Here is a 26,615-nt window from a genome sequence, read left to right as displayed (position 1 = left end):
TTTTATCAAATCTGTCTGACTTGTGGCTGCTTCACTCACAAAAATATTAGAAGAAATATGGAGCAAATTAAGAAGCATAAGTGGATTAAATCCATAAACAAATTCAAAAGAAGAACAATGAGTGGTAGTATGAATTGTTCTATTATATGCAAACTCTACAATTCGCAAACATTCGTCCCAAGACTTAACATTCTTAGAAATAATAGCCCTAAGCAATGCCCCTAAAATTCTATTAACCACCTTAGTTTACCCACCAATATGAGTATGACATGTAGTTCAAGACAACAACTTGGTACACATTTTACCCGACAATATTTTCCAAAAATGACTTAAAAATTTAACATCCCTATCATTGACAATTATTCTAGGGCTTCCATGTAATCTTACTCCTTCATAAAGAATAAGTCAACAACATGTTTTGCATCATCCATCTTGTTGCATGCAATAAAACGAGCCATTTTACTAAATCTGCCTACCACAACAAAAATACTATCTTTACCCTGTTTAGTGTGCAGTAAACCAAGAACAAAATCCATAGGTATATTAGTCCAAGGTTCGTTAGGTACATTCAAAGGAGTGTACAATCCATTTGGTCGTGATCTAGACTTAGCTTCTTTGCATTTAAAACATTGACTACAAAATTTATGAACATCATGCTTCATTTTCGGCCAAAAGAAGTGTTCATGCAACATATTATAAGTTTTATTAATCCCAAAATGTCCCATTAAGCCACCACCATGTGCTTCTTTTACGAGCAAATCTCTGATACAGCATTTAGGAATACAAAGCTTACTTTTCTTAAATAAGAATTCATGAAATACATAATAATCATCCACAGCTGTTTTTGTAAGACACGATGCATAAATAATTCCAAAGTCTTGGTCATCTCGATATAATTCTTTAATATGCTCAAATCCAAGAATTTTTGCACTAACAGAAGTAAAAAGATTGTACCTTCTAGATAATGCATCAGCTACCACATTATCCTTACCTTGCTTATATTTGATGACATACGAAAATGTTTCAATAAACTTCATCCACTTTGCATGCCTACGGTTCAGTTTGCTTTGACCCTTAATATACTTCAAGCTTTCATGATCAGAGTAGATCACAAATTCTCTAGGCCATAAGTAGTGTTGCCACACTGTGATTTTGTTGATGGCTCTACAATCCACGCACATGCGCCACGTTCCATCTTTCTTTGGGACCAATAAGACTGGTACAGAACATGGGCTCAAACTCTCTCGTATATAGCCCTTCTCCATGAGCTCCTCTACTGACCTATGAATTTCTTTAGTCTCAGTTGGGTTGGCTCTATAAGCTGGCCTATTAGGAATGACTGCCCCTCGAATGAACTCTATTTTATGTTCAATACCTCTAATGGGAGGTAGTCCTTTAGGAACTTCATCTTGGAATACGTCATCAAATTCCTGTAAAAGAGATTGAAACATACTAGGAAAAGACAAATTGTTATCGTTAGAGACTAAACATCCTTCCTTGTACACAAGTACAATGATGATTTTTTTGTGAGAACATTGCCCTTCTAACCTCTCCAACTCTAGCCAAACAACTCACATTCTTTCCTTTTTTTTTTTTTCAATTTCATTATCTTTTCTCTATTTTTTTCGGGACTCTTGTTTTTCTTTCAAACAACTCACATTCTTTCCTTTTGAGTCTGGCACCTTAGACCACTCGGCCATCCTGACTACTAATGATGTGTTCCTGGATTGGTTTGAGAGGGGAGTTTAGCATTCTGTATATGAGTGTGTAAATGTCTCCATTGTAGACATGTTTTAAAATTGTGAGGCTGACGAAGATATGTTACAGATTAAAATAGATAATATATACAAATTGTTGGAGAGAGGAACGAAACAATCCTAACACAAGAAGCTAAAACCTCTCTCTAATATCTACTAAATTGTTGGAGAGAGGAACGAAACAATCCTAACACAAGCGGCTAAAACCTCTCTCTAATATCTACTAATTGTTGGAGAGAGGAAGGAAACAATCCTAACACAAGCCGCTGAAACCTCTCTCTAATATTACTAATTGTTGGAGAGAGGAACCAAAACAATCCTTACACAAGCTGCTAAAATCTCTCTCTAATATCTACTAATTGTCGCCTCAATATCTACTAATTGTTGGAGAGAGGAAACACAAGGGGGCGAACACCTCTCTCTAATATCTACTAATTGTCTCCTCTCTCTAATATCTACTCATTGTTTGTTGGAGAGAGGAACGAAACAATACTATCACAAGCGGCTAAAACCTCTCTCTAATATCTACTAATTGTTTGTTGGAGGGAGGAAGGAAACAATCCTATCACAACCCGCGAAAACCTCTCTCTAATGTCTACTAATTGTTGGAGAGAGGAACGAAACAATCGTAACACAAGCCGCGAAAACCTCTCTCTAATAGTTTAAAACTGTGAGGCTGACGGCAATACCTAATGGGAAAAAATGGACAATTTTGCCTCACAATAATATGAGATGCCAGAAGTGGGATTTAAACCCACAGGATTTAAACCCACGCCCTCTTACGAGAACCAAAACTTGAGTCTGGTGCCTTACACCACTCAACCATCTTGACTGCTAATGATGTGTTCTTGGATTGGTTTGAGAGGGGAGTTTAGCATTCCGTATATGATTGTGTAAATATCTCCATAGTAGACGCGTTTTAAAACTATGAGGCTGACGACGATACGTCACAAATTAAAATAGATAATATCTACTAATTGTTGGAGAGAGGAACGAAACAATCCTAACAAGCGGCGAAAACTACCTTCTAATAGGCGCGTTTTAAAACTGTGAGGCTGACGACAATACCTAATGGGAAAAAATGGAGAATGTATGCTAGCAGTGCGCTTGGACTTTTACGAATGATATCAGAGATAGTCATCAGGCGATGCGCTAGTGAGGACGCTTGGCCCTCAGAAGGGGTGGATTTTGAGATCCCACATCGATTGGAGAGGTGAAGAAACATTTCTTACAAGGGTCTGAAAACCGCTCCTTAGTAGATGCAGTTTAAAACCATGAGGGTGACAGCGATACGTAACGAACGAAAGCAGACAATATCAACTAATGGTGGTCTTGGATTGTAACAAATGATTGGCTGGAATAGTTTAGTTGGTTAGGGCATGTGGTTAACCACAAGGTTGGAGGTTCAAGCCCTCCTTCTAGCGATGCAAAGGAAGCATACCTTATCATAATGGGTGTTGGTGCTTCTCTCTGGTATAAATTTTCAATCAACTTCGGTTTGTGACGAACTAACTTGAACTTACAGATATTCTCAAAAAATCATTTTTTCACTTTCAGAAAACACTGGCTTGTCATTTGATATCCACCATGGTAGGAAGTTCTTATCATTGATAAACAATGATGCTTTCGACCTAAAGCCCACAATAGTAGTAGATTTTATCTACTTCGGCTCGTATTTTGCCTCACAATAATATGAAATGTCAGAAGTGGGATTTGAGAAACCACGCCCTCTTACGAGGACCAAAACTTGAGTCTGGCCCCTTAGACCACTCGGCCATCCTGACTGCTATTGGTGTGTTCCCGAATTGGTTTGATTGGGGAGTTTAGCATTCCGTATATGGGTGTGTAAATATCTCCATAATAGACACGTTTTAAAACTGTGAGGCCGACAACCATACGTAATGGATTAAAATAGATAATATGTACTAACTGTTGGAGAGAGGAATGAAACAATCCTAATAAGGGTGCGAAAACCTCTCCCTAATATACTTGTAAAACTGTGAGGCTGATGGCAATACCTATTTTGAAAAAATGAACAATGTTTGCTAGTAGTGCGCTTGGACTTTTACGAATGATATCAGAGCTAGTCACCAGGCGATGCGCCAGTGAGGACGCTTGGCCCTCAGAAGAGTGGATTGTGAGATCCCACATCGATTGGAGAGGTGAAGAAACATTTCTTACAAGGGTTTGAAAACCTCTCCTTAGTAGATGCGGTTTAAAACCATGAGGGTGACAGCGATACGTAACGAACGAAAGCAGACAATATCAACTAATGGTGGTCTTGGATTGTAACAAATGATTGGCTGGAATAGCTCAGTTGGTTAGAGCGTGTGACAAGGTTCAAGCCCTCCTTCTAGCGATGGGAATGAAGCATACAAATTTTTTTTAATGAAGTTGGGCTCGTGACATGGCGTGTAATAGAACTTCTAGATATTTTCAAAATTTGATGTTTTAAAAATCATATTTTGACACTTCTAAAACTCTAGTGAGATCAATTGATATCCATCAAGTTCTATTTCTTAACTTTGAAAAGTTAAATTCTAGGAAGTTCTTATCATTTTTGGATAATTAATTATGCTTTCAACCCAAGCCCTGAACGATAGTAGAAAGAGGGTGTGTAAACGTCTCCCTAGTAGACGCATTTTAAAATTGTGAGGCTGACGACGATACGTAATAGATTAAAATAGATAATATATACTAGCGATTGGAGAGAGGAACGAAACAATCCTAATAAAGGTACTGAAGCCTCTCCCTAATAGTCGCATTTTAAAACTTTGAGGCTGACGACAATACATAATGGGCCAAAATGGACAATGTCTGCTAGCAGTGCACTTGGACTTTTACCAATGATATTAGAGCTAGTCACTAGGCGATGTACCCGTGAGTATGCTTGGCACTCAGAATGTGTGGATAGTGAGATCCCACATTGATTGGAGAGGTGAAGAAACATTTCTTACAAGGGTCTGAAAACCTCTTCCTATCAGATGCAGTTTAAAATCGTGAGACTGATAGCAATACTTAATGAACGAAAGCAGACAAAATAAACTAGTGGTGGGCTTGGATTATTTGTTATATTTAAGCTAGTTTTTAATATAGGAATTAAGTTACATGGTAACCCACATAGGTTACAATCTTCCACCATTAATTAGTCATTTTAATATAGAGGTCATGGTATTTCTCATTTACTAGCCAATTTAATTTGGGAGTTATGTGTCACATACATTAACGTTGTAAGGCTTATATAAAGCCTTCTTTCGTTTGATTAGAGACATCACATTTTTGGAATAAAAAAAGAATAGAATTTCTTTTTTTTTTTAGCATTGGTGAGAACTAAGATTTTCTTTGCAAATTCAAGTGGTTAGAATTTGCATGCTATGCTAGTGTCAATCAAGTGGTATTGATCAAACCTCTTATGAGGTGATTCGAATCATGAGTTGAGAAACAAGTTTTTTTTACTCTTGATCTTGATCATCAAGGTAATCCGTTCCATACTTTCCCTTAGGTTGATTCCATATATATATATTCAATTTGTATAGTATGTTCACATTCTGTCTAAAAAAAATATAAAGCACAAAAAATAACAAAATAAAAATATTATTTTTGTGCTTTAATTCATGTTGACATATTTTATAAAGCGTTATATCTGGATCTTATCAACACTTTGTTCTTCTTTAAGATCTTCTAAATCAATTTTCGGTAAATTTATTACATTTTTGCCAATATTACGGAATAAAAAAAAAAAAAAAAAAAAAAAAAAGAAAGCTTATTGATGTTAAATGTTTTTTTTTTCCTCTTTATTAGTATATGTAACTCTAATATGTTATTGGATTGCTCCTCTAATACCCTTGTTTATGTGTTGAGTGTGGTGTGTATTCACTTTGAATTGCACTCACCTCTATAACATAACTTGTCTCACATCCCAATTTTTTTTGGAGTGTGATTTGTTTGTGCTCAATTGTGAGGGTGAGATTGTAAGGGAATAATACATTGATTCGAGTGTTGAGTGCTAAGCACGAGTGAACTACATTTACGTGTGAACACACGTGAGGGAGCACTTGTGAGGTCCTTTTTTTTTTTTTCTTTTAACTTTCTTTTGTAGCATGGTAAATCCAGACGACAATCCTAACATTATTGATGCACGATTGAGAGAAGCACAACAACGAACCATGGAAAGACTAATTTGAGGAATAGAAGAGTTGACCAATCAAATAGGTAGATTTTAAATTCAAAATCAAGCTCAAGAGAGGATTCCACTACCTGCCCAATCTACTGATCAATATGAGGAAGATAATTCTGAACAACACGAGCATAATCCACATGCGGTTGGTCGTGGCTTGATGCAAGGGAGAGTCCGTGGAAGAAGGTATCATAATTTACCACAATGAGTTCTTTATGACAATAGAATTGATCGTAACGTGGGGAGAATCAAATTAAAACTTCCCAAGTTTTATGGCAAAATCGATCCAGAGGAGTACCTTGAATGGGAGAAAACGGTGGAGTCGGTGTTCAATTGTCATAATTGTAGTGATGAAAAGAAGGTACGGTTAGATGTCAAGTAGGAGAAGAAATCTTGAAGCACCAATTAATTCATGGTACGAGTTCAAAGAGTTCATGCGGAAGTGTTTTGTTCCACATTATTTTTAATGAGACATGGTGCAAAAGCTTCAAGCATTGAAACAAGGACGCAAATCTGTGGAGGATTATTACAAGGAGATGGATACATTGATGGATCGACTTGATCTCGATGAGGACATCGAAACTCTCATGGCGCGATTTCTTAATGGGTTAAACACAGAGATTGCAGACAAGACTGATTTACAGACTTATTCTGATATCGAGGAGTTGTTGCACATTGTAATTAAGATCGAGAGGCAAATCCAACGAAGGTCTCAACAGTATTCTTCTAAAACTGTCACGACTCGATTTTCGAGGCTTCGAAAAATCGAATCGTGACTAAAAAGATGAAATCGCAAAAAAAAATGAAAGGTAAAAATACCATTTAATTAAAACAAAATCTAGAAAAGTTTTGTTAAAATACAAATATAAAAGGAATTACAAATACAAAATTAAAATGAATTCGCAAAAGACTCCAAAAGACCGAAAAGGGACTGACGCTCCGGAACGACCCCCTCTGTGACCGCACAGCTCTCGAACGTTCTTCCACCTCGACCGACACCTGACAAAAAAAAGTAGAAAATAATGAGTATAAAAATTATACTCAGTAAGTCACCTACTTGTAGGCTCTATTCGCATCTTAATTTAACAGAATTCCCACGGTTTCCTACTTCGGTTCTAGGACATCTGGTTCGAATCTTAGTCCCTTGGGGCTTGCCTCTTGGGTTTCAGCGGCTCATCGTCCTTTCATTAAACGCCTAGAGGTTCCTTATGCCAAGCTAATGTGGTCGGTATCTCTCTATGAGGTGCTACTTCTACATGGCTATCTGGGACTACATGGTATCTAGCCTAGGGGTGTGCTGAATACCCCTACGCCCATAAAGTCCCCCCTATGGGGGGCGCGACCCAACCCGTTCCCATGCAGCTAATGGGTTGTACGATGTGGGGACACATTTCCCATGCGAAATGGCTAAGAGTAATAAGGACTGGTCAGGGTCCCTTGGTCCTCCCACGAAGCTATAGATACCGTTCTCACGCTAGCAATCTATGAACACTCCGAGGTACCTTCTTGCCGTGGTAAACCGCTAAGTTCCTAGGGGAAAATTAAATCTGGCTGGAGCGACATATCGCTCCTAACAATAATTCCCTAAGTTTATCATAGAAATGGGCCCTAGAAATTAACATAGTGTGCATGCAATCGTCTTCTAACACCATACTATATAATCATGCAAACTAGGCATACCGGCTCAACGAGGCGATGACCTTCATCAAGCACCCAGAGCACGAAATTCACGCTCAATGGGGCGAATTCGTCCATCAAGCACCCGGAACACGGAATACACAATTGCAACATAAATTAAATGCATGCATACATACAGCGGAAGCATGAAGCATACAACAACACTCATGTAATTCACCCAATACAATCATATCAAATACTCTGACTAACAATTTACATGGAGAGCTAATCTGAAGTAAAAATATTAGCATGCATGCAATCCAAGCGAATCCTATAAGTATTTCTTCCTAAATACCGGGTGGTGACTTACCTGGTTGACGCGTGCCCTTTTTGCTAGTGTTTCTTTGCCCGTGAGGTGTCCAAAAATACTGATTTCTTTAAATTAGATCCCTATTCATGTAAAAAAAAGTATTAGAACTGGAATGGGGACAAAAATCAGGCAAACAGAAAGCAACCGGGCCAAATTGGCCGTTCCACGCGCGCTCACGCGCCAGCAGCGCACTGGGAGTGCGTGGTCACGCGCGCGGGAAGGCGCTAGTCACAGGCTGCATGCGCGCCCGCTTCCGCGTAGTCACGGGTCAGTCGCTCTGGTCAGCTCGGCTCGCGTTTGTGGTTTGGCCCGGCTTGCAGGCGACACGTGTCGATGCCTCGCTGGAGCTGCGTTGCTCCAGTCGATGGTCGACGCATGTCTGGCGCCTGTTGCCGCCCTCCGTCGCTCGCCGGCCGCCCCCTTTTTTTTCTTCTTCTTTCTTCTCTGTCCTCTGAAAACCGAAACACAGTCCCCTTTTCCGATTTTCATATCTTTTGATCCGTAGATCGGATCGATATGATTCCTTCGGCAAAGTTCTAGATCGTGTTACGGGCTACATCCTAGTATTTTGTTTTTTTGTAATTTTTTGCTTGACTACTAGACGAGTTCAGAACGTCGGAATTTCACTCACCGTTCTCAGATGACTCTCGGACCTCCGCCTTTAGGTTGAGATCTCGGCCAAACTTCTTCACAGATCATGCGTAGAGTTGTTCCTAGATGAATATATCAAGATTTCAGATCTTGATTCACAAAGGAAAACCGTAGATCTAAGAAAACGTTCAAGATCCTTACCTGGCGGGTTTTTCGATTTCTGGATGAAAAATGGGACTCCGGCCACCCACATTCTTTTTTCCATTCCAAGAAAGTCTCACTCCATCATGATCTTCACCTCCTTGCATCATGATCTTCACCGTAATAGATTGCGACGGTAGTTTTTGGTGAGTCTTCCCGCGGTTCATCCTTTCTCCTCTCTCTAGGTTCTCTCAACCCCTTTCTCTCACTATTTCTCTTTTGCAGTACTCTATATGGGGTTTCATTTGGACCACTTAGGTGGTTGGAGGGGCAAATTTACCTATTTGCCCCTGACTTTTCCTTTTTTTTTTCTTTTTCTATTTCTATTTATCTTTTTTCGGTATTACAAAAACATATTCCAATTCTACTTCTACATGAAAAAAGGATAGTAAGAACATTGATTATAAGCATAGAAATCAAGAGATTCATGAGGAGCCTCATGCTAAATTTGAGAAAGGTGAGAATTCTAGAACAGTGAAAGAAAAAATAGAAAAGTCTAATGTTCGAAATAGGGATCTAAAGTGTTGGAGATGTCAAGGGGTAGACACTAGAGTAGAGATTGCCCAAATACAAGAATTATGACCATTAAGGAGGGAGAAATTGTTATAGATGACGAGGCACATGACTACATAAATGAGGAAAATGATGAGAGTGAGGAGTTTAGTGAAGAGGACCCTACACATATATCTATGGTTACTCGACGAGCTCTAAACACCCACATTAAGGAGGACGGCTTAGACCAACGAGAGAACTTATTTCAAACTCGGTGCCTTGTTCAATCAGTACCTTGTAGTGTTGTCATTGATAGCGGTAGTTGCACCAATGTTGTGAGTTCCATTCTAGTCACAAGATTTAATTTAAAGACACAACCACATCCAAGATCCTACAATGGAACTCACAACCGGGTAACTTAACAAGCTCTTGTTTCTTTTAATATTGGAAAATATGTTGATGATATTTTATGTGATGTTGTATCCATGCATGTTGGAGATTTACTACTGGGGAGGCCTTGGCAATTTGATCGTCGGGTAATGTATGATGGGTATGCAAATCGATACTCTTTTACTCACAAGGGTAGAAAAACTACTTTTTTTCCATTGTCTCCAAAAGATGTACTTATTGATCATTGCAAACTTGAAAAGAAAATGCAAGAGGCGGATGCAAAAGCAAAGATTGAAAAAGAATCAAGTGAAAAAAAGAGCTTAAGTGAAAAGCAAGAGTAGGACCCAGCCTAGAGAGAAAAAAAAAAAAAAAAAAAAAAAGAGAGAAAAGTCAAATCTATAAGCTTGTATGTTAGATCAAGTGAGGCTAGGAATGTTTTGCTCTCTAACCAGACTATTCTTGTACTTATGTGCAAAGAGTCTTGTAACTTTACTAACACACTGAATCCTTCTTTGCCTAGTGATTTTGTTGTGCTTTTGCAAGAGTTTGAAGATTTCTTTTTCGAGGAGATGCCTAGTAGTTTTCCACCACTTAGAGGGATTGAACACAAGATTGACTTCATTCCTAGCGAGCCCGTTCCAAACCAACCAACAGGACTAATCCAAAGGAGGCCGAAGAGATACAAAGGCAAGTAAGTGAACTCCTTGCTAAAGGGTATGTACGTGAATGTTTGAGTCCTTGTTTTGTTCCAGTTATTCTTGTACCTAAGAAAGATGGTTCTTAGCGTATGTGTGTTGATTGTAGGGCTATAAACAAGATAACTATAAAGTATAGGCATCAAATTCCTAGATTAGATGATATGCTTGATGAGTTGCATGGATGCCGTCTTTTTACTAAGATTAATTTAAAATTGGGTTATCATCAAATTCGCATGTATATTGGGGATGAGTTGCATATTCGCCATGTAAAATTTTGAAGCCATTTTTGGCATGTTTTATTGGGTAAGTTAGGAAGTGAGCCAGTATATTCAACTACTTGTCATCCTCAAACTGAAGTTGTTAACCGAACAATGACTACTGAGCTTAGGGCTATTATTGATAAGAATCTTAAGACTTAAGAGGATTGTTTGTCATTTATAGAATTTGCATACAATAGGGTTGTTCATACCACTACTAAATGCACACCTTTTGAAATTGTTTATGGCTTTAATCCTTTAACCCCCCATTGACTTGTTACCTATGCCGTCATAAGAGTTTGTGAATTTTGATGCAAATGCCAAGGTTGAGTTTGTTTATAAACTACACAAGCAAGTAAAAGAACAAATTGAGAAGCAAAATTCCAAGGTTGCCACCCAAATTAATAAAGGACGCAAGATTGTTATCTTCAAGCTAGGAGATTGGGTTTGGGTGCATTTCCAAAAAGAAAGATTTTCTACTCAAAGAAAATCTAAGCTTTTACCATGAGGAGATGGACCTTTTCAAGTTCTTGAGCGTATCAATGACAATGCTTATAAAATTGATTTACCAGGTATGTATGGTGTTAGTGCAACTTTTAATGTTGTTGATTTGAGTCCTTTTGATGTAGGTGATAGCTGGGATTCGAGGACGAATCCTTCTGAAGAGAGGGAGAATGATATGAACCACGACCAAGGAATTTCCATACCTCAAGGTCCAATTACAAGGACGAGAGCCAAGAAGCTACAACAAACCTTGTTCACTTATATTCAAGCGATGGTGAGCTCATCAAAGAAAAGTCTAGAAATCGTTGGAGACCTCTCTTATAATGTTGTGCAAAGTTGAGCGTCAAGAAAGAGATGCATTAAATACATTTTAAGTTGCATTTAATGAACTCCACGGAATTTATGTGACTAGTAATTTAGGAACTAGTTTAGTGCACCATTTAATTATAATTTAAATATTTGACTAATAAGCAATATTTATGTGACTAATAAGCACATTTCATTCCTTGCACCATTTAATTATAATTTAAATATTTGTTGGTCATATTTAAACTAATTTTTAATACAGGAGTTAAGGTTAGATTGTAACCCACCGTTAACTTCTTTTCTATAAAGGCTATATAAGTCTTCGTTACTGTAAAGGCTGTATAAGCCATCTTTCCTTTGATTAGAGACATTTTTTAATTAAAAAAATAATAGAATTTCTTTTTTGTAAAGGCTCTGTAAGCCTTCTTTTCTAGACATCACATTTTGGAATTAAAAAAAGAATGCTTTGATGAGAGCATGCTAGAGTTATTCAAGCGGTATTGATCAAAACTCTTGTGGAGTGATTCGAATCACGAGTTTAGAAACAAGGTTCCATACTTTCCCTTCTGTTGATTCCATATCACTTCGAAAAGTTAAAATCTACAAATTTCTTATTATCATTTATTATTCGAATCACGAGTTTAGAAACGAGGTTCCATACTTTCCCTTCGATTGATTCCATATCACTTTGAAAAGTTAAAATCTACAAATTTCTTATCTTATTATCATTTGATAAACTAATGATGCTTTTGACCCAAGCCCACAACGATAGTAGATATTATCCACTCCCGCATTGGTTTGAGAGGGTATGAAACATTCTTTATATGGGTGTGTAAACTGTGAGGCTGATGCCAATATCTAATGGGCAGTGCGCTTGGACTATTACAAATGATATCAGAACTAATCACTAAGCGATGTGCGAGTGAGGACGCTTGGCTCTCAGAAGGGTTGGATAAGTAGATCACACGTCGATTGGAGAGGTGAAGAAACATTTCTTACAAGGGTCTAAAAACCTCTCCTTATTAGATACGGTTTAAAAATGTGAGGCTGACAGCGATACGTAACGAACGAAACCATTCAATATCAACTAGTGGTGGACTTAGATTGTAACAAATGATTGGCTGGAATAGGTCAGTTGGTTAGAGCGTGTGGCTGTTAACCACAAGGTCGGAGGTCGTCAAGCCCTTCTTCTAGTGATGGGAATGAAGCGTAACTTATAACGATGTTTGTTCTTCTCCCTAGTAGAAATTTTCAATCAACTTGGTTTTGTGACGTGGCGTGTAAGAGAACTAACTGGAACTTTGATACATTCTCAAAATTTGAAGTTTTAAAAATCATGTTTTCACACTTCTAAAACTCTAGTGAGTTCAATTGATATCCACAATGGTAGTTTTCTTCCATGACTTAACTTTGAAATGTTTAAATCTACGAAGTTCTTATCATTGATGGGTAAGCTAATGATACTTTCAACCCAAGCCTCCCAACACTAGTAGATATTATCTACTGAGATCCCTCATTGGTTTGAGGAGAATGAAGCATTCTTTCCAAGGGTGTGTAAACCAAATACTGATTCTCATATTTATGTAAATATTTTACATTTCCATTTATCACAAAATCATTTGTCGCAAGATTTAGAATAGTTGACTGGCCATGTGTGGGTCACGAGCCACAATATTTCAACACAAGGGAGAATAGATCGACATGAAAGGACCCCAGTGCAGTAAAGTCTTGTTCTCAAACCTTCTTCTTCGTCAACGGTGTAAATCCCATGCATTTTTTTTAGATCCCATATCGAATAGCGTATGTTTTAAACTAAAAAATAAAATTTCAAGAATTAAGCATGTATTAATATGATGTTAATCTCAGATTAGAAATTGACTATGGAGTAGGACCTCTATGTTATAGGAATTTAGATCTTTGGATTAGAACTTTGATATCAAAATTATGATACATCACTCTAATCGTTGACTGTATTTTCAATTTTGGGATTAGAGAAATATAGATAATTACAAAAAAAAAAAAAAACTAAATATAAAAGTTGGCTAATGTTCTAGTAAATTACTATGCAAGAATAATTAAAACTTAGCCAAAATGGACTGGAAATAGGTCCAAAAACTAGAAGCAAATGCAAAAAAAAAAAAAAAAAAAAAAAAAAAAAAAAAAAAAAAAAAAAAGGAAAGCGTTGAAATAGTCGAAATTCAAGCTTAAAACTGAAGCTCAGCCTCGGAGATTAGCAGAACCCAAACCATAGGTTCGTATCTGATGAGAGCTTTTAACTTTTCTATTGTAGTCTTTACTAATGAGAGCTTTTAACTTTCCTATTGTAGCGCCCTTTTCCATTTCTAGTTTTTTGGCTTGTTGATATTCGAATCACAAGTTTAGAAACGAGGTTCCAATTCTATCTTTTAGTTGTTGATTCACCATTTTGGTTTTAGTCTATTTGCTAAGATTGTTTTCAATTTCTTGATGACATTTTAATTCGCAATTCTTTTTGTCTCTTGACATATAAGAGATTTGGAACTGTGGGACGTAGATAGTTTCATAAGTTTGTTTTTTTAGTAGCATAAGAAGCTTGTTCCCCAATGTCCCTCCATTTCCCTTCTAGCATTTTATTTCAATGTTCATATTAATTATTTCTTCCTAGACATGGTCACTGACAAGATTTTTCTCGCTCTCTTCACTCACTGCCAAAAGCGTGGAGCACTAATACAATTAAAATTTATGGGAGATCATCCACATGTGACTTCATTGGTGGTCTAAACTTTTGAAAAGAATGCAGTTTACAATTAATAACCACTACACATGTACTTTCACAATTAATGGGTGATGGGTGTAAAAACAACGTCACGGTGGGTGTCTTGGTGTAATGTACTTGCTCTAGCATCAAAACTCTTCATTTTTTTTTTTTGTTTTAGATTACCAAAAGATAAAAAAAAAAAAAAAATTAAATTTTACGGGCATCACTCATTTCTTAGTTCCCAAAAAAATAAAACACAACAATAAAACATTATAAATGTACATTCACTTTTCACGGGTATTGGGTTTGATGATATTTTTAATAGTCCAAGGCTTTATACATGTTCGTACTTTCCACAGATGTTAGGTGTGATGAATTGTTTAAAGGCTAACCTTCAAGGCTTTATACGTGTACTCACGCTTCATAGGTATTGAGTCTGATGCTTTTTTATGGAGGTAACATCTAACACTTTTGATATTCTTGTAGGTGTGTTTGCGTTGGAGGGGGTGGGTGGACATTATGGGTGTATAAGGGTGCATGAGGTGTTGGTACGGCATGTATCACACATAGCATAGATGGCCTTGATTTGGAGCATGTCCAATCCATCAACACTTAACATGTAAAATCATTACTTTGCCTACAACCTCCATGACACTTCAAATAAATAAATTGGTTTATTGTGTGGGGAGGGACGAAGGGCTGAATCTCAATGGATCGTGGCAGCAAGGCCACTCTGCCATTTACAATACCCTGTCGCATATTTAAGTCGTCTGCAAAGGATTCTACCCATCGCTCAGTGGGAATTACGTTACAAGGCGGCCCTTGAGACTCATCCGTCACAAGGGCTTAGCCAACGACACATGCCTTTGGGGCCAAAAGGCCCCTACTGCTAGTCGGCAATCAAGCAATGGGCGCATGCATCACTTCTAGCCCAGATTCTGGCTTAGAGGCGTTCAGTCATAATCCAGCGCACAATAGCTTCGTGCCACTAGCTTTTCAACCAAGCGCGATGACCAATTGGGCAAATCAACGGTTCATCTCGTACTAGGTTGAATTACTATTGCGACACTGTCATCAGTAGGGTAAAACTAACCTGTCTCACGACGGTCTAAACCCAGCTCACATTCCCTATTGGTGGGTGAACAATCCAACACTTGGTGAATCCTGCTTCACAATGATAGGAAGAGCCGACATCGAAGGATAAAAAAGCAATGTCGCTATGAACGCTTGGCTGCCACAAGCTAGTTATCCCTGTGGTAACTTTTCTGACACCTCTAGCTTCAAATTTCGAAGGTCTAAAGGATCGATAGGACACGCTTTTACGGTTTGTATTCGTACTAAAAATCAGAATCAAACGAGCTTTTACCCTTTTGTTCCACACGAGAGTTCTGTTCTCGTTGAGCTCATCTTAGGACACCTGCGTTATCTTTTAACAGATGTGCCGCCCCAACCAAACTCCCCACCTGACAATGTCTTCCGCCCGGATCGCCCACCGAGGTAGGCATTGGGTCCAAAAAGAGGGGCAGTGCCCCACTTCCGATTCACGGAATAAGTAAAATAACGTTAAAAGTAGTGACATTTCACTTTCGCCTTTCGGCTCCTACTTATCCTACACCTCTCAAGTCATTTCACAAAGTCGGGCTAAAAACATGTTCGTGTATGCAATCACAGTGATAATTTTTTAACATCAACAAAATGAAGTAAATAAGGAAATCACTTACACAATTTGCGAAATATGCAACTGAAGTCTAAAATTCCAAACCAATTTCCATTCCTCAAGGTTTCTCTCCAAAGAAATGACATAAATAAAGGATTGAAATATTTTTATATATGCGAAAATTCAATACTAAATATTTTTAAAATAAAGTCATGGACTTACCTATTCAATTCAAAATAACAATTAAAATAACATTGTTTTTTTAACATAAAACAAATTGCATTAAAAACACCTAATATCTACTAATTAAATTCAATACTACTTCTCTATCATGATCTATCCTCACTTCCATGACTTTTGCAGCATTTATCGTTATCCATGCATGGGAGCTTTAACTTTAACTTTACCTAAAAAATATAAGGTAACACGTGGCTTGAGTATTTTAAGAAATACTCAGTAAGTCACCCCACTATATGGGTTAGTAACGCAATCACACACAAAACATGAACGAGACATATCATTTAAAACACGTAACATGACCTTAGGCACTTTTTAGTTCTAGGCAGGGTTGGATGCATGGTGCTTCTCCACACACGGCCCACATACGCACACATGGACCCACCAGGCGTGCTCGTATACGTATTCTCTTGATCGGACACAACACATTGCACGTCACCGAACGCATTAGAAAAGAAAAGGCCCGCATGATATCATGACAACTACAAGTATCGAAGATACGCGTCGTACTAGTATAACATAATAGGGAGGTATCCCGATGCATGTGACATACATACAAGCATGAGGTTCCATGATTTTCATTCATAACATAACATATTTCATTTCCTTTCTCCTTTTGCTCATAACATATTTCATATATGCATCATGTATACATGAAAAACTTCACGTAATCTATCACATAACTTTACATGGTAAGACATAACATTTCACACATGACATTTCATTTCATTCATAATATAGTGTAATGGACATCACATGCATACATGACATGCATCAATGACAATACAAAGAACATATAAGAATCACATAATTAAAATGGTACATGCAAGAGCCGCATGGAATGCACCATCATACATCAATCAGTAAGTCACTTACTTGGTTGGCCTTTGTCGAAGTTACTAATTATTCGATAGTCACCTCAAAAGCTATATTCCAATGCTTAATTCTCACATATATCAATTCATATGACATTCTTAGGTCATATAAACATCTTAACCTAGCTAAATAGGATGATTAATTCCAATATACGCCCTAAAACTAACTAAAATGTGATAAATAGGAGTCTTACCGACCTCAAATGCCTTAAATAAGGTCAAAAAATGACTTCAGGAGTTACAAAGACTCAATAATTAATACCAAAATCCTTATTAAACACGTCTTGACTAGTACAGTTACAAAGAACCAACTCTGAGTTCAAAGCAACAAGAACCAAAGACTGGTGCGAAAATACTATGGACTAGTCGAAGTTATCCACAAGGTTGAGAAGGTATAATATAGGATTCAACTACTCCCATAGATGCAGACTAGCCCTTTTGTCCACATTAGTAACTTGAAATGTTACTATCTCGACCAAAAAGACATCAAGCACAAGGAGGTGGTGCGACCTCACGCAAAGACGAAAAATTTTCATGCTAAGAAAGTAGAACATACACCAACTAAGAACACGCGAAGAGTCAACAAATCAAGAAGTGGGTTTCAATAGTTCCTATCATATTGGAAGAGAATCGTTAATACTAAGATCAGTGGGAAGTGCATCCATGGACTTGAAGTCAACCTCATCCTACAACACTGAGTTTGTTAAGAGTCGATTGTCAAAGATGTCAACCAATTGAGGGAGGATGTCACGGTCATACTTTTTCAAGACGTGTTGCCTATGGACGCATGTCCGATATCCTGGTCATGCTTGTCTAGGACTTTTTGTTCATGGGCGTATGCCTGTTCCAAACCTTTTTTTTTTTTAATTTTTTCAAGTTAGATAGGGCTTTACTATTATCGTTGTGTCAATACGGGGTGTATGACCGGTCACCAAAATTATATCTACACCCGTAGGGCTAAAACACCCCAAAATGTACTATAGGAGAATTTGAATAGGTGTCAATTCTTCGTACATGGGTTATATGCTATCAAAGTTGTTGTTGTTGCCTACTCGCTTTTAGCTTATAACATTGATTTCTTTAAAATTGTTTTCAACGCATTTATTTGCTCCTGTTTTCTAAAAAAAAAATTTAAACGTGACCCGTGTCGCGAGCATACACCAATATTGTTTGGAAAGTTTGAATTTAACACGACCGACTTATTTTCTGGGCTAGAACAAGTGTTGCACAATCGCTATCCCACTGTCGTAAGAGTGCGATTGTGCCATAAAGCACACGTAATTGTGCGTAAGACTCATTTAGGCACGTGTGGTAGCTCCAAAGGCAATCTGGATGATTGTTATGTATATTAAAAAGTTATCGAAATAACCCTAGGGTGAGAATTTATGATGCATTTTGAAGTTAATGCTTTCGGTTGTGCTATAATGGAGGAATGGACATTGTGACTAGTTGCTCTAGTTATTTATGGATGCCGATCACGATAATGGTCTGACAGCCAGGCACCGAAATATTGAAGACCTATTAGGAGAAGGTGAACCACCGGGACTGGCGGCGCGCGAGCTCGAAGAAGAGGTGTCGAATTGCATGCCATCAGCGCGGATGAAACGAAATCTTTCCCCAAACAAGAGAAGAACTCGTGCTAGCTGAAGGCAATGTAGAAAGAGATGATGTCTGTCATTGACAACAAGACGTGGAGTCTAGAGGATATTCCGCCAAGACATCGAGCCATAGGGCTCAAATGGGTGTTCAAGCTGAAGCGTCACGAAGAGGGAGAAGTTGTAAAGCACAAGGCTCGTCTCGTGGCAAAGGGCTACGTCCAGAAGCAAGGGGTGGACTTCGAAGAGGTGTTCGCGCCGGTGGTAGGGTTGGAATCTATCCCCCTGTTGTTGGCGATCGCGGACATCACTCCTGGGAAGTCCACCACATGGACGTGAAGTTCGCTTTCCTCAACGGAGAGCTGAAGGAGATCATCTACGTCTGACAACCACCTGGCTTCATCGATAATGACACCCCAGCAAGGTACTGCACCTGCACAAGGTGCTCTACCGGCTTCGACAAGCACTAGGAGCCTGGAACAAGAAGCTCGATAGTATCCTGTTGTCGCTCAAGTTCAAGCGTTGAGCCTCTTAGCATGGGATGTAGACGTGCGACCACGGCAAGAAGCGGTTGATCATGGGAGTGTAAGTCGATGATCTCATAATCACTTGAGGCGACATGGAAGTTCTTAGAAGATTCAAGAGGGAGATGTTAAAGACCTTCAAGATGAGCGACCTTGGCGTGCTTAGCTACTACCTCGGCATCGAAGTGCAGTAGAGTACTACCGGCATCACCATCTGTCAAGGTGCGTATGCGAAGAAGCTACTAGACATAGTTGGGCTGGTAAACAGTAATCTTACAAGGATGCCAATGGAGGCCCGTCTCTAGCTAAGGAAAGTCGGCACTACGCTGGCGGTGACACCACCAATTATCGCAGCATCGTCGGGAGTCTGTGCTATCTGGTAAACACATGCCCTAATCTTGCCTATTCCATTGGATATGTGAGTAAGTTTATTAAAGCATCAACGAAGGAGGATCTTGTAGCTGTCAAGCACATCTTGCGCTATGTGGCCAAAACCAGAGGCTGGGGTGTGAGATACTGGGAGAGGAAGAGAGAAGCTTAAGCTGGTTGGCTATAGTGATAGTGACATGGCAGGTGACGTTGATGATCATAAGAGCAACCATGGGATGATTTACTTCCTCTCAGGTGGCGTGATCTGCTGGCAATCAATTAAATAGAAGGTAGTTGCTTTGTCTTCTTGCAAAGCAAAGTACATTGCCGCTACGATGGCGGCCACATAGGGGGTGTGGCTTGCGCGGCTGTTGGAGGAGCTGATCGGAAAAGAAGGCAATCCACCAATACTATACGTGGACAACAAGGATACAATCTCCTTGATTAAAAACCCAGTTTTACACAACCGGAGCAAGCACATAGAGATCAGATTCCATTACATTTGGGAGTGTGCAGATCGGGGACTTACCAAGATTGACATTCGAACAAAGGAACAGCTTGGAGACATCTTCACCAACTATCTGATGCGAGTGAAATTTGAGGAACTACGCTCAAAGATCGGAGTTCAATCAATAAGGTAGATATACCATAGGTTTTAGAAGAAAATTGTTAAATAAAGCCTGTGCAAAGAACTTGCCCTCGAGTGGCAAAAATTTAATTGGCCACTCCAGCCATTTTTAGAGGGTAGAGTGGTGCAAATTCATTTGGCCACTTTTGCCATTTTTAGTCTAGGTTTGTTATTTAAATATTGCAATCAAACAAGGAACAAATGTACTAGTTTTTAGCAACAACAAAAAACAAGGTTTTTGCTCTCTTGCACTTTCGGTTATTTTCTTCCTGTTCTCACCCGCGGTGAGCTGCTCAGTCAAAAGACAGCAGATGTCATCGATGATGACATGTATGGATTTGTTGGTGTTGCTTTAGGGGCATTTTCTAAGTCTGTTGCATCTCTGTTGGAAGATAAACTTAAATGTTTTTTTTTGTTTTTTTGCTTTTTTTAATTCAGTCTAAAAGATTTAATTACGAGGGCATAATTATCCCAGGGAGGGAGAGCAAATAGGGGAGAAATTTACCGAAGGGAAAGTAAATGGGTGAAAAAAAAATCGTGGGTAGTTAAAGCCAAATTTGCCTCAGGAAATGCTATAAAAAAGCCTCATGTGTTCAAAGTAATAGTGCAGAGAGAAGTAACAACAAGAAAGAGAAGAAAAATATTTACTGTCTGAATTAGTGTGTAATAACCTCTTGAGAATTTCTTTGTCTCCTTGTCTCTGTCTCCCCCTGCGACACCTCCTTTCTTAAAGTTTCGTGAGAATTATCTAAACGAGTTAGATTCAGAGCGAGCGTTTTATTTCGAGGTTGGTATCGGAGCAACTTTAGCTTACTTCATCAAATTGGTATCAGGGTGATTTCAATTCTAACAAATTGGTATCAGGCAGCATTAGTTGGCATTAGAGTTACGTTCAATTTCTACAATCTCCCTCTTCTTCTAGAGTAATGAACTCTATAACAGTCTGCTTGTTATCGCCAACGCTGCACCAATCCCACTTCTTATCTTCTTTGAATACGACATCCCTACTTACATTAATTTCTTAATGTTGCGGATCATATAATCTGTGTGCCTTGGTTCCATCCTCTACGCCAAAGTACACCATCTTTTGGCTTCTATTATCAAGCCTTGTTATATATGGTTTTGCAGTCTTAACATATGTTGTACAACCAAAGAATCTTAGGTACTCAAAGTGAGGTGTCTTGTCAAACCATCCTTCGTAGGAGATGCAAGCTTCCAGCGCCTCTGTCAGTAAACGATTTATAAGATAAACCACAAGTCGTATCGCCTTGCCCTAGAAAATCGCTAGGACTTGCATGCTCTTGAGTAAGCTTCTTGTAGTGTTAATTATGATGCGATTTCTTTCGTAGACTACACCATCTTGTTGTAGAGTGTACAGAGCAGTGAGTTGACATTTGATACCTTCCTCCATTTGAGAAGTTTTGGGATAAGAACTCGCCATCTCGATTAGTGCCAACGGTTTTCAACTTCTGGTCATACCCATTTTCAACGAATCTTTTGAATTTCTTGAACATAGATTTTCCTTTTTCTTTGAGAATGTACACCACATCCAACAACTATAATCGTCGACAAGTAAAAGAAAATACTTATTACCCCCAATGATGATGGGGTGATCAGACCACACAAATCTGCACGAACCAGTTGCAGTATCACTCAATACAAAAGCTTGTTTGAGTTGGGAACAACTGTCGTGCTTGTTTGCAGACTAGAAAACATTCACATAGCTTGTTTGGATGTATGATCTTAGGTAGCCCCGTAGCCATCTTCTTCTCTCCCATCATTTTGAGCGTCTGAAAGTTCACGTGCCTAAGTCTTGCATGTCATAGCCAAACTGGGTCTGCAAATTTCATCAGTAGAGAGGTGGGTTGGTTGGTCTCCAATAGTATCCTGTATAAATGGTTATGCGATCGTTTTACCTACATCAACAAGGTTTCATTTCTATCAAACATCTTGAGGGACGAGCTAGCTAACTCCACTTTGCTTCCTTCTTCTGTCCGCTGACCAAGACAGATAATGTTACTCTTCAAGTTTGGGATATAGTACACATTGATTAGTAAACATTGGTCACCATTCTTGCACTGGAATAAGATGGATCCTTTGCCTTAGATCAGTATAATTGATCCATCGCCAAACTTCACATTTCCAATAACTTCTCATCAAGCTCCTTGAACTTTGTTCAATCTCCGGTCAAGTGGTTGCTTGCTTCATTGTCAAGGTACCACATGTCCGTCTCTACTCGATCTTCTCCTTTTGTGAGAATGTTCACCATAACCTTCTCTTCGTTGAGCATCAGCAGGTTAGGCATCTTCTTGAATAACATCAGTACGGCTCTTGATCTTAGTAAGTGTGAGGTTTCCCTCCTCTCGAGCTTCTTCTTGCGGCACTCTACTGCATAGTGCCCATATTTAACACAAGAGTAACACTTGATCATACTATTGTCCTTCTAAGGGATGGAATTATCGTGGGTTTGTAAGCTATTGTCACGACCTCCTCTGCCACCACGTCTGCATCCATGTCTACGACCACGCCGACGACCCTTGTTTTTCTTGTTATGGCTACCACATCCCTTCGTACTTGAAAAAGAAGAGTCAACCACATCATTCCTTTTCATCTGTGCGAGCCACTCCACATATGTGAGTAAGAAGTGTTTCTTCTTCTTTTTGTCTTCATAACAAAAAATTGTCTCCTCATGGACCTTAAGACGAACAAAAACCTTCTCAACTAACATGTTCTTAAGGTCGTCGAACTGCTCGATGGAGGTAACAATTTGCATGAATCTTAGGGGAATAGCTCGACGGAACTTCTTGACTACGAAGATCGATCGATAAGATAAGGAACTTCTTGGAGGTAATAAATTCTATCTCTATAAGATGAGATATTTTCTATCTATAAAAAAAATAGATGATAGATTGTATGTCAAATAGCGACTCTGTGTACCAAATATTAACATATTGATACACATTCAATTTTTGTTCGAACAACGTGAAAAAAATTGAGACAGGAACGATACTCTTATTTGTTGTATTCAGTTCATAATATTTATTTAGGTTAGACTAAAAAAAGTATTTTTTATATTCAAAACCCATTAGAAGGAAGGGACATTAGAAATCATATAGAAATGTTAGTCTTGAAAGTCCTAAAAATGCTAAGGTGTATTTGTATAACAACTTGATAGCATTGGATATAACATGCACCTAGGGCACGTCCCTAACTCAACAAACTCTTTTGATACAAATATGTTACTATACATTAACAATATTTACTATTAAAGTTTAACTGTTACCCTTTACGAATAACATATATTTAACCTATCAATATAATCATATGAGAAGTGATCTAGTGCCTTTATCAGCTACACCATACTACGTGATCTCTTTCCCTTTGAGACATTCATATTAAACATTATTTAACTAACCCTTAAAAGAACCTACATTATAACTTGGTTACGAAGCCTATAACCATGAATCATAGCTAGGATACTTTAACTATAAACTTCAATTAACTTTATACAAACCCTTCGCAATTTAACATGCCTTAACACGTAAAATTCATCATTTCAACCATATAACAGATATAAATTAAATATCAATTCGTAAAAGTGTTTAATCTATAAGCAATACTTTAATGGAGAAATCCAAATAGTTACCGCAAAATCTAAGTTTGATTCAAGCTATTTTTCTCTTTTAAATTTTTCAAAATCTTTCAATTAGTTTCTAAAATAAAAAATTATAATAATTGCATTTAACAAACAAAGATGTCAAAGTGAATCAAAATAGATAAAAAATAGTCCAACGGGTCCAATTCAATTCAACCAACAACACTAGTTATTCAACCTCCATTTTCACAAATGGATGTTGAGGTGTCATTTTCCTTCAATTTCCATTTTACATATCATCAAGCTAGATTCTATCCTTAGTTGATGCCTTCACCAAAAGTATAGTGCTCATCCAGATGAATTTAATGAGATAATAATCAAGAAAAATCATTAACTCTAAGAGTAGAATTTTTTGGAGTACATTTTAAAAGATAAAAATAACCTAAAATCATTTTTGTTAGACTAAAACCCTAACCAGAATTAATTTTTCTAATTTTTCTAAGTGAGATTTTATTGAGTGTCTTAAAGACTGAATTTCGAAATGAGATTAGAAGGAAAAAATGCTTTACAAATTCTTAAGAACTCAAGAAGAATATAAAAGAAAATAGTCAAAAATAAAAAATACTATTGAAATTTTTAATTCACATTCTTTCCCTTCTTAATCTTTACGATTGTTTCAAAAATCCATTTTAAATATTTTTTTTTTTTTTGTTAGAAAACCTAAAAATAGCCATCTCCCTTCAACACAAAATTTTGTCTCCCAATGTCAATGAAAAAAAATAGGAAAGAGCTAGGCTTGTTTAGAGTAGGGCACAAGAGCTAGACTTGTTTCACATGACCTAGGTCACTATATTTTTAGTAGACTGAGCATTCTAGGATCGTGAGCGATAATTAGTTAAGTAGACCTTTGTGCTCTCAGAAATTGGATTAGCCTTAAAAAGCGACGTATAAATATGAGATGTGATTTAAACTACCTAGATACACTAAAAACCATGTAAATCTCCACTACGCCTAAGAAAATTTAAGACAGCTTACAAGTCCATTAATAGAGTGAACAATGTCACTAAAGCCCGACCACCTCCTATTCCCTCTACACCTCAGTAGCACTATTCAAAAACTTAGATCGAACCTCGTAGTGCGCCAACCTATTCACTATTGTGACAATGCAAGCTGACTAATTTTGAGGAATTAAAATTTAGTTCACCCTAGATATGAGATACACGGTCCAGTAGATCCGCATTGAAAAAATTAGTTCACAATAATATGAGTTGTCAGAAGTGGTATATGAAACCACACCCTCTTACGAGGACCAAAACTCAAATTAGTTCACAATAATATGAGTTGTCAGAAGTGGTATATGAAACCACACCCTCTTACGAGGACCAAAACTTGAGTCTAGCGACTTAGACCACTCGGCCATCCTGACTGCTTATTGTGAGATCTCACATTGGTTTGAGAGGGGAATGAAGCATTCCTTATAAGGGTGTGTAAACGTCTCTCTAGTAGATGCGTTTTAAAACTGTGAGGCTGACGACGATACGAAACAGACTAAAATAGACAATATCCGCTAGCTGTTCGAGAGAGGAACAAAACAATCCTTATAAGGGTGCGGAAACCTCTTCCTAATAGGCACGTTTCAAAACTGTGAGGCTGATGAAAATACCTAATGGGCCAAAATGAACAATGTCTACTAGCACTGAGCTTGGACATTTACAAATGATATTAGAGCTAGTCACCAGACGATGTGCTAGTGAGGACGCTAGGCCCTCAGAAGGGGTGGATTGTGAGATCCCACGTCTACTGAAGGCGGTTCGGATGGAAGAGGAGATTTAATCAGATACTAACTAACAACAATCTAAACAAACATGTGATTTTGTTGGTCATATTTAAGCTAGTTTTTAATATAAGAGTTAGGTTAGATGGTAACCCACCGTTAACTTCTTTTTTGTAAAGGCTATATAAGTCTTCTTTACTGTAAAGGCTATATAATCCTTCTTTTCTTTGATTAGAGACATTTTTGAATTAAAAAAAGAATAGAATTTCTTTTCTGTAAAGGCTCTATAAGCCTTCTTTTCTAGACATCACATTTTGGAATTAAAAAAAGAATGCTCTTATGAGAACATGCTAGAGTTATTCAAGCGGTATTAATCAAAACTTTTGTGGAGTGATTCGAATCATGAGTTTAGAAACAAGGTTCCATACTTTCCCTTATGTTGATTCCATATCACTTTGAAAAAGTTAAAATCTACAAATTTCTTATTATCATTTAATATTCGAATCACGAGTTTAGAAACGAGGTTCCATACTTTCCGTTCGGTTGATTCCATATCACTTTGAAAAGTTAAAATCTACAAATTTCTTATCTTATTATCATTTGATAAACTAATGACGCTTTTGACCCAAGCCCACAACGATAGTAGATATTATCCACTCCCGCATTGGTTTGAGAGAGTATGAAACATTCTTTATATGGGTGTGTAAACTGTGAGGCTGATGCCAATATCTAATGGGCAGTGCGCTTGGACTATTACAAATGATATCAGAACTAATCACTAAGCGATGTGCGAGTGAGGACGCTTGGCTCTCAGAAGGGTTGGATAAGTAGATCACACGTCGATTGGAGAGGTGAAGAAACATTTCTTACAAGGGTCTAAAAACCTCTCCTTATTAGATACGGTTTAAAAATGTGAGGCTGACAGCGATACGTAATGAACGAAACCATTTAATATCAACTAGTGGTGGACTTGGACGGTAACAAATGATTGGCTGGAATAGCTCAATTGGTTAGAGCGTGTGGCTGTTAACCACAAGGTCGGAGGTCGTCAAGCCCTTCTTCTAGTGATGGGAATGAAGCGTAACTTATAACGATGTTTGTTCTTCTCCCTAGTAGAAATTTTCAATCAACTTGGTTTTGTGACGTGGCGTGTAAGAGAACTAACTGGAACTTTGACACATTCTCAAAATTTGAAGTTTTAAAAATCATGTTTTCACACTTCTAAAACTCTAGTGAGTTCAATTGATATCCACAATTGTAGTTT

At 38.0% G+C, this 26,615-nt stretch overlaps 1 pseudogene; it reads right to left on the bottom strand.

Moving 5' to 3' along the window:
• Positions 1-14,782: 14,782 nt before the first annotated feature.
• LOC147788921 (25S ribosomal RNA) lies at positions 14,783-15,776 on the bottom strand (annotated as a pseudogene; the record flags this gene model as incomplete).
• Between the last annotated feature and the right edge of the window lie 10,839 nt (positions 15,777-26,615).

The sequence above is a fragment of the Cucurbita pepo genome, chromosome 16 (assembly GCF_057944985.1).
Source record: "Cucurbita pepo subsp. pepo isolate OVF chromosome 16, ASM5794498v1, whole genome shotgun sequence".
Lineage (NCBI taxonomy): Eukaryota > Viridiplantae > Streptophyta > Magnoliopsida > Cucurbitales > Cucurbitaceae > Cucurbita > Cucurbita pepo.
Note: the sequence above shows the minus strand (reverse complement) of the source record. Positions and strands in the feature narration are given on the sequence as shown.